Here is a 13,503-nt window from a genome sequence, read left to right on the forward strand (position 1 = left end):
CTAGACTACATCACAACATGGAGCGTTTACTGAAACCTGAGAGGCTAGACTGTGACCCCAGCTTATCAACGGCTGCTCAGGAATGGAAGCACTGGTTTAAGACTTTCGAAAACTTCTTGGGAGCCCTTCCTAAAGAAGATCTAGATAAACTAAGTCTGCTCATCAATTTTGTGTCACCTAAGATATATGAGGCTATTTCTGAGTGTAATACCTACGAAGATGCTATCAAAACCCTCAAGTCTCAGTATATTAAACCTACAAATGAAATCTTTGCACGCTATCGCCTTGCAACTCGCCGCCAGCAGATTGATGAGTCCTTAGAGGAATACTTTCAAGCACTGAAAATTTTAGGTAAGGACTGTCACTTCCAAGCAGTGACAGCTGCTCAGTATTGTGAAGAGTCCATCAGGGATGCTTTTATCAGTGGCCTGCAATCACCAATAATAAGGCAGCGTTTATTGGAGAATAAAACTCTCGACTTAGCCGCTGCCTTTGACCAGGCAAGAGCTCTAGATTCAGCCCAGAAGAATTCTGAAGTATACAGTACCACTCAGCCTTCTCGAGTGGTAAGTGCTGCAATTCCTGACCAAGACTCTTGCAATGAAGTTACTGGGGAACCTGCCTCAGTGACAGCAGCAGCAGGTACGGTGTGTTTCTTTTGTGGTTTTTCAAGACATCCACGTCCAAAGTGTCCTGCTCGTGAAGCAATGTGCCATAAATGCCACAAGAAAGGTCACTTTGCTAAAGTATGTCGTGCTAATGCATCAACAAGAGCTAGTGCCTCCACACATTCCAGTGATCATGCGACTCTAGCAACAGTGACTTCTGCGGCTACTCCAAATTCACTGTCAAAGGCAGTTGTGAAAGTATTCATCAAAGGAACAGAAGTAGATGGTCTTATTGATAGTGGCAGCTCAGAGAGTTTCATCAACCTTGACTTAGTTAAACGGCTCTCCTTGACTCTACATCACTCATCAGGTACCGTTTCCATGGCATCAACATCTCTCTCTATTCAGACCTTAGGGTTTTGTAAGGTAAATCTCAGAGTTAATGGAAAGGATTATCAAGATGTACATTTAGCTATTCTGCCACAACTGTGCTCTGATGTTATCCTTGGTCAGGACTTTCAGAAGCTGCATGGTAGTGTCACCTTAACATATGGAGGTGAACTGCCTCCTCTTGTTGTCTGTGGACTTAGCACTTTAAGGGTAGACCCACCAAAGCTGTTTGCAAATCTTACCGCGGATTGCCATCCTATATCAGCTAAGTCACGCCGCTATTCTTATGAGGATCGGATGTTCATTGAGAAAGAAACTCAGAGGCTGCTGAAGGAGGGTATTATAGAACCGAGTGATTCCCCTTGGCGTGCACAGGTTGTTGTTGTTAAAGATGGTTATAGGAAACGGAGACTGGCTATCGATTACTCTGAGACAATCAACAAATTTACACTTCTTGATGGGTACCCTCTACCTCGAATTGACGATACAGTGAACAAAATTGCTCAGTACTACGTGTTTAGCACAATTGATCTGCAGAGTGCCTATCATCAAGTCCCTATAAGGAATGAAGATAAACCATACACAGCGTTTCAGGCTAGTGATGGCCTGTATCAGTTTACCAGAGTCCCTTTTGGAGTCACCAATGGGGTAGCCTGCTTCCAACGAATTATGGATTCACTCATTCAGGAAGAGCAACTCATGGGAACCTACGCGTATTTAGATAATGTTACCATTTGTGGCAAGACCCAGGAGGAACATGATGCAAACCTTGATAAGTTTTTGGAAGCCGCCAAGAAGAAAAATATCAGTTACAATGAGGAAAAGTGCACTTTTTCAACTAAAAGGCTTAGCATCCTTGGTTATGTAGTGGAAGGAGGTTCAATATTCCCAGACCCTGAACGACTACGACCTCTACGGGAACTTCCAATGCCTCAAGACAAAAAGTCACTCCGAAGAACTCTTGGTCTCTTTGCTTATTACTCACAATGGATCTACAACTATTCAAGTAAAGTCCGCCCATTGAGTGCTACCACATTTCCTGTGACAAAGGAAGCAGAAGCCGCTTTCCATACTCTCAAACAGGACATTGAAAACTCAGTAGTTCAAGCCATTGATGAGTCCCTACCATTCGAAGTGGAAACGGATGCATCTGACATTGCCATTGCTGCAGTCTTATCTCAGGCAGGACGACCAGTAGCCTTCTTTTCGAGAACTTTTCAAGGATCAGAGAAATGTTATGCTGCTGTAGAAAAGGAAGCCCAGGCCATCATAGAAGCAGTTCGCCACTGGAGGCATTATTTAACTGGTAGACATTTCACTATAAGGACTGACCAACGGTCCGTGATGTATATGTTCGACAAGAGGCACAAAAGTAGGATAAAGAATGACAAGATATTACGCTGGAGGATGGAACTATCGTGTTATGACTTTGATATTCTGTACCGACCGGGTCAAGAGAACATCTCACCTGATGCATTCTCTAGGTCCCACTGTGGAGCAGCATGTCATGATTTGCAATCACTCTCAGCTCTCCACAAGGCTTTGTGTCACCCAGGAGTTACACGCCTGTACCATTTTGTCAAATCAAAGAACATGCCCTACTCAGTGGAAGATGTGCGACAAGTGATCAGAGCATGCAGAGTATGTGCAGAGTGCAAGCCAAACTTTCATCAGCCAGAGAAGACTCATCTCATAAAATCCACCCAGCCTTTCGAAAGATTGAATATAGATTTCAAAGGACCTCTACCAAGCACAAATCAGAATAGGTATTTCCTTAACATAGTAGATGAATATTCAAGGTTTCCCTTTGTATTCCCCTGTGCAAATATGGCTGCTTCAACTGTTATTAGTTGTCTTTCACAGTTGTTCTCTATTTTTGGTATGCCAGCTTATATCCATTCAGACAGGGGATCCTCGTTCATGAGTAACGAACTTCAGGAGTTTTTGGCTAGCAAAGGTATTGCCTGCAGCAGAACAACAAGCTACAACCCTCAAGGCAATGGTCAAGTGGAGCGGTTCAATGGTACTATATGGAAGGCAGTTACAATGACATTAAAGTCGCGCAATCTACCTGTTCAACACTGGCAAACTGTCCTACCTGATGCTCTTCACTCTATTAGATCACTGCTGTGCACAGCTACTAATGCAACCCCTCATGAAAGACTCCTCAACTATTCACGTCGTTCCTCTACGGGAGCCTCCGTGCCCACTTGGTTATGTCATCCTGGACCCGTTCTCCTGAAGAGTCACCGTAGGATGAACAAGACGGATCCTTTAGTGGAAGAGGTAGAGCTCCTGCAAGCTAATCCACATTACGCCCACATTCGCTACCAAAATGGTGAAGAGACTACAGTATCTACAAGACATTTAGCCCCAGTTGAAATCCCTATTAGTGTGGAATCTCAAGATACACCAATAGATGTGAAAGATGCTTCGTTTTCTCCTGGAAAGCCCCTTGAGACTACCCCTATGGAAATAGAGGATTCTGCTCCAGCAGTTAATCAAACCCCGCTGGAAAATATCGAACCTGGTGAAGAGGCTCAAGGGCTACGAAGGTCGGGACGTGTACGTCGCCCACCTAACAGTTTGGGAGATTACTGTCTCTGATATTTTAGAAGGGGGAGATTGTAGTGATACTGGTCCTGTGGGGAGCAGCAGCAGGATAATACTGCACCACCTCTAGGAGCCCTTAACAACAACAACAGTTTGGTGTGTGTCATGGGCACCAACACATGGTGTGTGATTCTCTCCTACTTTATCCATTTATCAGCGATGCAGATTACATGGTGAGTTTAAATATGTGGCCTGTAGTTATAACTTTTCTCTTGACATATGCAAGACATCACCATCCCTGTAGAAGCCATTATTAGATGTACTAGTCATTATATTTTGTTGTTGCAGAAGTACTATGAAGATTCTATGTTCAATAAAGCCTAGAGATAAGGCCTGTGTTTCTATCACAACACTCTGTTTACATGAGTGATACACCTGATGCAGATGTATTAACACCTTCTCACCTAATATGTGGAAGGAAATTGGAAGCTGCCCCTGTCTATAGAGATAATCCGGAAGAAAGTGATGAAGATTACAATAATGCGGCAGTGTTGTGTAATAAATTTAAAATGTTACATAAAGTAATTGATCATTGGTCTAATGTGTGGCATAAGGAATATCTTCTTACACTACGTGAACACTTTTATGGTGCGACAGAGGCAGTAAATCGACAGACCATTCAACCAGGTGACATTGTGTTAATTGACACTGAACAACATCAAACATTGTGGCCTCTGGGCAAAGTATTGACATTGTACCCAGATGCACAAGGTGTTGTCAGGAATGTCAAAGTGGTGTGTCGTGGCCAGGAAAGTTTACGCACAATTAATAAATTGATTCCCTTGGAATTAGGTGTTCAGTCAAACGTAAATGAAAATCTGAGGGAAAGTGACACGAGTGATATGGAAGATAAAGCAGACCAAGTGATGCCGGAAGATGAAATCGTAGTAAGACCTACTAGGAGAACAGCCACTCAAGCCAGAACTGGCTGGAATCGTCTCCTAAAGGAAGGAGTAATTTGAGTCGTTTAGCAACGAACTCCGTATTTATATGTAAATAGATAGCCATACTGTATTTAAAAGAATTATATTATGGAAAATGGGAAACTGTACCTGCACCTGCGCAGACAGGACTCGCCATTTTGTTTGAATTGGACACTAATGGTAATGTATAATGGGAAGAATTTTTCGTGCTCTAGAGGTTAAAATTGGGTTGACACCTCTCAAATAGGAGGCGAAATTGTTGGATGTGCATTCCTGCATAACTTGAGATATCAGGCGACTGGACAAGACAGCTCCAGGAACCTCAGATAAGTCTGTTATGTTTAACTCTGGCCAGTGTTATTTCATAGATAGACAGTGAGGTTTTCTGAGTATGATACACATTAATCTCCAGTCAAATTGGTGAGTGTTATGATTAAGATATATTCTCATTCTGTTATATAAATGTGTTTATATATAATCATTTTTTAATTTAATATAGTCCACAAATTTATATATTTACCAGCATTTCTGGTGATGTATATTTCATTTATAATTAATAGGTCTAGAGCAACTTGTGGATATGACAGTGGTAGGTATCGAAGGGGGACATTTTTGTGACCTAGGTGTCCCAAATTCCTACTTGTCTATGTAACTCTGATAAATAATAATTATCTTTGTTATCATTTACTGTTATGTACATAATGAGTTACATACAGATAAATGCAATTTTCCACAGGTGGCAAGATTAGGGTGAGAGATGACATAAGTCGTGTCGTCAGCAAAGAGAATGGGGTTCAGGTGTTGGGATACGTTTGGAAGATCATTGATGTATATGGTGAAGAGCAGGGGACCAAGGACACTTCCCTGCGGAACTCCAGTATCAAGTGGCCGTGTTGCTGATGCTGTGTCTTTAATGGTGACATACTGATACCTATTAGTAATGTAAGATTTGAAATAAGCAAGCACATGGCCTCTTATACCGTAATGATCAAGTTTGTGGAATAGGATGTCGTGGTCTACTGTGTCAAAAGCTTTTCTTAGGTCAATAAAAATTCCTAGTGGATATTCCTTATTTTCCAATGTTGTGTAAAGCAGATCTAGCATTTTTATGATTGCATCATTAGTGCTTTTATTTTTCCTGAATCCAAATTGGCAGGGGTTGAGTATGTTTTGTGCCGTTATAAATGAATATAGTCTCCTGTGCACGAGTTTCTCAAAGATTTTGGATAGCAATGGTAAGTTTGATATTGGCCTATAGTTGTTTAAGTCTGTAGGGTCACCACCTTTATGTATTGGTGTAACCCTTGCCGTCTTGCGTAGTTTCGGGAAGGTGCTAGTTTCTAGTGACTTGTTAAAAAGTAATGTAATAGCATGCAAAAGGACGTGGGCCGCTCGCTTGTACAATAATGATGGGACATGAGACAGATTCCCTGAGTTATTTTTAAGTGACTTTATAATCTCGGTGACTTCCGTGGGCTCAGTTGGTGCAAGATAGAAGGAATTTGGGAAATTCTCATCTAGGTAGTCCCCGGCATGGGCATTATTGGTACGTGGGATTTTATTGGCGAGATTAGATCCTATGGTTAACTATAAACAGAAATACGAATCTTAATCTTAAAATAATGAATCCTAACTAGTCATAAGCTTATCTATGATACTCCAATATAGACACTGTATTGTGCCAAAACAAAAGCATTCACATTGCTAAACTTACAAACTATAATGTAGTCACTTAGCCTTAATACCATAATCTGTAATAATTTAAAGTTTAGAATTAATCTAAGTCTGCCCGAAACTCCTAGCCATGCTAGGTGTCCTTGTGGCCCCCTCTGTAATTAGTATTTTAAAACACGTAAACCACATAATATCCAAAATCTGTAAACCCCGCATTGTAATCATAATAGAGAATAAACTTGATTTATTGATTGATTGATTGATAAATAAATAATGATAAATAAATAAATAATGATAAACAATGATAATAAATAAATAAACAATGATGATAAATAACGATAAATAAATAATGATAATAAACAATTATGATAAATAAATAAACAATAATATGCAAATAAATAATGATTGATAATAATGAATGATGATGGTAGGTGTTAGTAATAATTATAGTGTCTCAGCCTCAACACCAGACACTGAGCTGCTCGGTAAGTTTTATATAGGCCTTATAAATTTAAACTTTTACAACGACCTTATTTTCTTTATTTTAAAACATCTTCCAGTTCCCAGGGTGACCCGAGAAAGAAGAAACACCTTCATCATGACTCACACCATCACTGTCCTGCCAGAGACATGTCTGCAATATAGTTCAATATATAGTTTAGGGGCTTAACAGAGTTTGGTAACGATTTATAGCTCTAAGAATGCAGTATTAAGTGTATTGTGCATTGAAAGTGGCTTTATGTTGTGCAAATTGTTGTAAAATGTATTTCTGGGGGTTATTATTTTATTATGTATTTAGATGCAAGAGACTAAGTGAAATATAACATACTTTATCCTTAGGCTTTATAATAGTAGTACTATCACAACAAACTATAGTATACTCGTGCTATTTGATAATTGTCACCCATTAATTATAGTTTGAATTGCATTATATTAAGTTTGTTTTACAGTTCAGATATTATTTTTCTGTGTAAATAGTAAAAAGACTGGAACCAGACCTAATAAGAACCCACATAGCCTTACATAACTTTTTCTGACATCTTCGAGGGTTATCCTAGGTAATTCTTGTGGCTTAGCGCTTCTTTTTGATTATAATAATAATAATAATATCCTAGGTAATTTATATGGTGATACTTTAGCCTGGGTCTACCACAGTATTCATAGTCTGTACCGTGAACTGACCTTTAATGTGCGGTCTTCCTTTTATGTTAGGTCAGGTCAGGTCAGGTAAGTTAGTGCTGGTAGACAACAGCTGAAGTGTAAGTGTTGGTAGACTGCACACTAAAGTAACACCATTTACATATATGTTACCATGTAAAGCCATGAAAGCAAGAGACTGGGCAGGAGATGCAGCATCCCCCAAATGGAAAATAGAGGAGCCACACGTACACCAAGACATAATACAGTAAGTGTCAGGGGCCCAAGACTGTTCAACTGCCTCCCAGCATACATAAGGGGGATTACCAATAGATCCCTGGCTGACTTTAGAAAGGCACTGGATAAGCACCTTACCAGCCGGGATGTGGTTTGTATGTTGGTTTATGTGAGGCCAGTAGTAACAGCCTAGTTGATCAGGCTCTGATCCACCGCAAGGCCTGGTCACAGACCGAGCCATGGGGTTCTTGATGCCCAAAACCCTTCCCAAAAGACTTGGCAGACGATGCACCATCCCCCCAATGAAAAGCAGGGGTGTCACTAGCACGTTAAGAGACCATACAATAAGTGTCAGGGGCCCGAGACTGTTCAACTGCCTCCCAGCACACATAAGGGGGATTACCAACAGACCCCTGGCAGTCTTCAAGCTGGCACTGGACAAGCACCTAAAGTCAGTTCCGGATCAGCCGGGCTGTGGCTCGTATGTTGGTTTGCGTGCAGCCAGCAGCAACAGCCTGGTTGATCAGGCTCTGATCCACCAGGAGGCCTGGTCTCAGACCGGGCCGCGGGGGCGTTGACCCCCGGAACTCTCTCCAGGTAAACTCCAGGTTATGTGTACCCATTCCTAAATAAACTTACTTCGCTTTACCTCTACCCTCAGTACCAGAGTGACTTTGTTTACACTCGGTGTCAATAACCCTGCGGCCCAGTCTGTGACTAGGCCTCATGGTGAATCAGGGCCTGATCAACCAGGCTGTTACTGCTGGCCTGCACAAAAGCCGACGTACAAACCACAGCCCGGCTAGTCAGGTACTCATTTTAGATGCCTGTCCAGTGTCTTCTTGAATACAGCCAGGGGTCTGTTAGTAATCCCCCTTATATATGATGGGAGGCAGTTGAACAGTCTTAGATCCCTGACACTTATTGTGTTTTCTCTTAGTGTACTCGTGGCACCCCTGCTTTTCATTGGGGGGATGTTGCATTGCCTACCAAGTCATTTGGATACACCAAATAATGTAAAAAATGCAACTTATTTCCATTTGGATGCTTGCATTAATGTTATAGTTACAGTGGCATATTTTTTTCCACATTCGCCGTCTCTTACCAAGGTAGGGCGACCTGTAAAAGAAGAAATACTCACCATCACTCATGCCATCACTGTTTTACCAGAGGGGTGCCAATACTAAAGTTTAAAACTGCAAATACCCCCACCCCTCCTTCAGAATGCAGGCACTATACTTCCTACCTCCAAGACTACAAGTCAGCTAACTGGTTTCCCTGAATCCCTTCATAAATGTTACTTTGCTCACACTCCAGCAACACATAAAGTCATAGAAACCACTTACCTCCATTCACTTTTATCTAACATGCTTACACACACCTGCTGGATGTCTAAGCTCCTCACACACAAAACCTCCTTTACTCCCTTCCTCCAACCTTTCCTAGGATGACCCCTACTCTGCCTTCCCTCCACTACAGATTTATAACCTTCCCAGTCATCCTGTTTTGTTCCATATATATACATGTCTTTTTATCCTCTACCCATAGTAATATTAAAAAAAGCTAAACAAAATTAATACGATTATTACAACCTAGGATTTCAAATGGCCTGTTATCCCAGGTGTAATGGGAGCAAATAAACACAGTAGAAAAAGTTTAGACAGGATGGATAATGAGAACCTTCAAAACTAGGGAGGCCAAGCCCATGATGACACTCTTCAGGTCACTTGTTCTATCTAGGCTGGAATATTGCTGCACTCTAACAGCACCTTTCAAGGCAGGTGAAATTGCCGACCTAGAAAATGTACAGAGAACTTTCACGGCGCGCATAACGGAGATAAAACACCTCAATTACTGGGAGCGCTTGAGGTTTCTAAACCTGTATTCCCTGGAACGCAGGAGGGAGAGATACATGATTATATACACCTGGAAAATCCTAGAGGGACTAGTACCGAACTTGCACACGAAAATCACTCACTATGAAAGCAAAAGACTTGGCAGACGATGCACCATCCCCCCAATGAAAAGCAGGGGTGTCACTAGCACGTTAAGAGACCATACAATAAGTGTCAGGGGACCGAGACTGTTCAACTGCCTCCCAGCACACATAAGGGAGATTACCAACAGACCCCTGGCAGTCTTCAAGCTGGCACTGGACAAGCACCTAAAGGCAGTTCCTGATCAGCCGGGCTGTGGCTCGTACGTTGGTTTGCGTGCAGCCAGCAGCAACAGCCTGGTTGATCAGGCGCTGATCCACCAGGAGGCCTGGTCACAGACCGGGCCGCGGGGGCGTTGACCCCCGAAACTCTCTCCAGGTAAACTCCAGGTAATATTATCCTTCACCAATTATAACAGCAATATGTACACTATGTACAGTGAGAAATATAGTGCACTCCACGGTAAGCAAGGCAGAAATAGAAGCCACAAGATAGCAGACCGTGCTTCAACCAGCTCTAGAGTGGGAATGACAAGGGCAGACAGGAGAGCGGTATCCACATAACCTCTGCGATTGTCAATCCCACCTTCTTATTGGCTAGAACCTGGTCACTAGTTGAACGATGGGGCCCCATCATCAACTCTTAGCAACCTGGTTCGCTGGTTGGGGGAGATAGCCTGTAAATGAGGGTGTGTCCATGCGCCGAATAAAGGTTACGTACTCTTTGCATGCCACAACGATATATCACAGAAAAGTTACAACACGAATATTTTACCAAAACAAGAAATCACTGTCTTTTCTTTGTGCAGCTTCATTCAGTATATATTCTTTGATTCTATTCTTAAAATGATTTATCTGGACACTGAACCTGTCATGATCAGGTAACCCATTCCATCACTGTGTAATAAAAGGCATTAGAGGCCTGTATTGTATCTAGCCTTCTGTTGCAGCTCTCCAAGACAAGTTTTAAGGCTCAGTTGCCATTTGTATTGACTATTCTGTATCTACAGTAATAAGTGTGATGGTGTTGTTTGTTACTCTAGGTAAATTTTAAACATTTAGCTAGTAGGGAAGGATAGGGGGTATTTTATGTCTGGAACCTGATTAAGATAAGATAAGATAAGATAAGATTTCGTTCGGATTTTTAACCCCGGAGGGTTAGCCACCCAGGATAACCCAAGAAAGTCAGTGCGTCATCGAGGACTGTCTAACTTATTTCCATTGGGGTCCTTAATCTTGTCCCCCAGGATGCGACCCACACCAGTCGACTAACACCCAGGTACCTATTTGCTGCTAGGTGAACAGGACAACAGGTGTAAGGAAACGTGTCGAATGTTTCCACCCGCCGGGAATCGAACCCGGGCCCTCCGTGTGTGAAGCGGGAGCTTTAGCCACCAGGCACATTTTTTTGTTGAGTTACAATGGATTTTAAATGATTTGCTATTGTAGATATACCATAGTGAGGTAAGAATAGATTAGAAAGTAATCCAGAATTTGTAATGTTTTAGGTACTGTGTATAGTAACTTATTTTTGAAAGGTAATGTCAGCTAAAATATGCTTAGCTTAGGCTCATTATTGTATGTGTAGTGGTAATAAATTAAGAATTTTTTCCTAGCACAATGATAAATTAAATACTGGTTACTGTAGAATTATTTATTTCTGTTAAGATTGCAATTTATTGTCAGTGGCGTCACCACCCGAAATAGTAATTTATACCTACTGTATATTATGTGTTTAGTCTCTTATGTTTGAAAACAAGAGGGATATATTTATTTGAAATGTTTCATGTATGCTATATTGCAGCTTTTCAAGAAGAGAGGTTCTGGATATAAGTAAGTAAGTTAGTAAGTAAGTTTATTCAGGTATACACAAATACAGTTACATTGCATTATCGTACATAGCAGCATATGTGTAGAGAACCTAGGATAACCCAAAAAAGTCAGACAGAGTGACTTATTTCCATTGGGGCCCTTTTACTTTATTATTATAATATAAAGGTTATAATATTTTCTTATTATTCTACAATGAAGATAACATCTAATTATCATACTATCTACTACACGAGGGTCATTAAGACTATCTACAATACGAGGGTCTTTACTAAGAATAAGGTAAAATTTACATGTATGTTAGCTAAAAAATAGAAAATCATTCCCCTCCCTTTCTGTAGCTACATTCATCAGACACCTTTTGGCACTCTTCTTGAACTGGTTCATGCTGTGACTGGCTTTGACATGTGCGGGTAGTCTGTTCCATTCCTTTATTGCTGTACAATAAAAGGTGCTTGAAGCCTGGCCAATGACTGTGGGTACTACAAAGTTGTGCTCTCTCCCCCTAGTACTATGATTGCTTGGGTTCCCAACCTTGACAAAATTGACAGCAAGATATTCTGGACACTGTTTGTGAGCAATTTTATAAACATGATTTAGCTTCAGTTGTTTTACTCTGTCTTCAACATTCAGCATATCCAACTGCTGTAATTCATCCTGGCCTACATGTTCTCTTGGTCCCAGCCCCAGGATGAATCTTATGATTTTGTTCTGGGTGATTTGCAGTCTATCTTTCAGTTTTTTTGTCAAGGCAGAGTACCATGAAGAGCAAGCGTAATCCATATGGCATTGTATAAGGGCTAGACATAGGGTCCTGTGAGCCTCAGTAGGTAGACACTGTGCTTGTCTATACAGGAACTTCAGTCTGGCATTCGCTTTCTTTACTACACTGTTCCCTATCAATTCTCCTGACATGCATGGGTCAAAGGGGATTCCCAGATATTTTACTGATGAAACCAAAGTGATGGGCTCCCCATTACACTGAACATTAAAATTATTTACCCTTCTCAGTTTATGTTTCGTGCCAAAGAGAATGGCTTCAGTTTTCCCTAGGTGTAATGATAGTTTGTTGTCTACTAACCATTTGCTGCAGGACTCCAGTTCCAGTTTTAAAACATTAGCAATATCTTGTGGGTCTTTACCTGTCACTAACAGAGCACTGTCATCTGCATACAGTAGGAGTTTGCACTTGACACTGATAGGCATATCATTGACATAACATAAGAATAATAAGGGACCCAGAATACAGTACTACCTTGGGGAACTCCACATGTTATCGGCAGGGGTTCTGATTCCGTTTTGTTGATTTTTACTATTTGTCTCCTGTTGCTAAGGTAGGACTTAAACCAGTCTACAGAACCTATACCGATAGCTTGAAGTTTCTTGCATAATATATTGTGGTTGACAGTATCGAAGGCCTTTTGCAGGTCTAAGGTTACCATACCTATGAGGTTCCCCTTTGACATTTCAGTTCTCAGGTAATCCATCAGATTAATAAGGGAGGTGTCGGTTGAGTAAGATCTTTTAAAGCCTGATTGATAGCTATGGAGAATGCTGTTGTCATTAAGGTACTTAACTACTTGAGAATAAACCACCCTCTCCAGAATTTTAGATATTATACTGAATATACTAACAGGCCTATAGTTGCTTACATCAGACCTACTATTTTTCTTGAAGATAGGAGTAACTCTGGCCTCCTTGAACCCCTCTGGTACGGTATTAGTGGTGATTGATAGATTTATTATGTGAGCAATAGGGATTGACAGTTCAGAAGCACCATCTTTTAGGAACTTAGACGGGATGTTATCAGGGCCTGTGCTCTTAGTTGGGTTTAACCTGCTTAGTTCTTTTTGAATGAAGTTTTTTTCAATTCAATTCAAAGTTTATTCTCTATAAAGATTACAATGTTGAATTTACAGAATTTGGTTGTTGTGTGGTTTACATGTAGTTAAATAATGATTACAGAGTGTACCACTAGAACGCCTAGCATGGCTAGGCATTTCGGGCAGACTTAATTTAATTCATTATTTTAAAATATTACAAATTATGAGGTAAGTTGGTATTATGGCTAAGTGACTAAATACTAGTTTGTGAGTTTAGCAATGTGAATGCTTTTGTTTTGGCACAGTACATAGTTTCAATATTGGAGTATCAT

General features: G+C 40.9%; 1 protein-coding gene across 1 annotated transcript in view; it reads left to right on the forward strand.

The window, feature by feature from the left end:
* The first annotated feature begins 6,661 nt into the window (after nt 1-6,661).
* LOC128685693 (pre-mRNA-splicing factor CWC22 homolog) overlaps nt 6,662-13,503 on the forward strand; it is a 50,064-nt gene continuing 43,222 nt past the window's right edge. The window contains exon 1 of the mRNA XM_070085975.1: nt 6,662-6,693. The gene's annotated coding sequence lies outside the window, so the exon portion shown is untranslated. The remainder of the gene's footprint in view (nt 6,694-13,503) is intronic.

The sequence above is a fragment of the Cherax quadricarinatus genome, chromosome 1 (assembly GCF_038502225.1).
Source record: "Cherax quadricarinatus isolate ZL_2023a chromosome 1, ASM3850222v1, whole genome shotgun sequence".
Taxonomy (NCBI): domain Eukaryota; kingdom Metazoa; phylum Arthropoda; class Malacostraca; order Decapoda; family Parastacidae; genus Cherax; species Cherax quadricarinatus.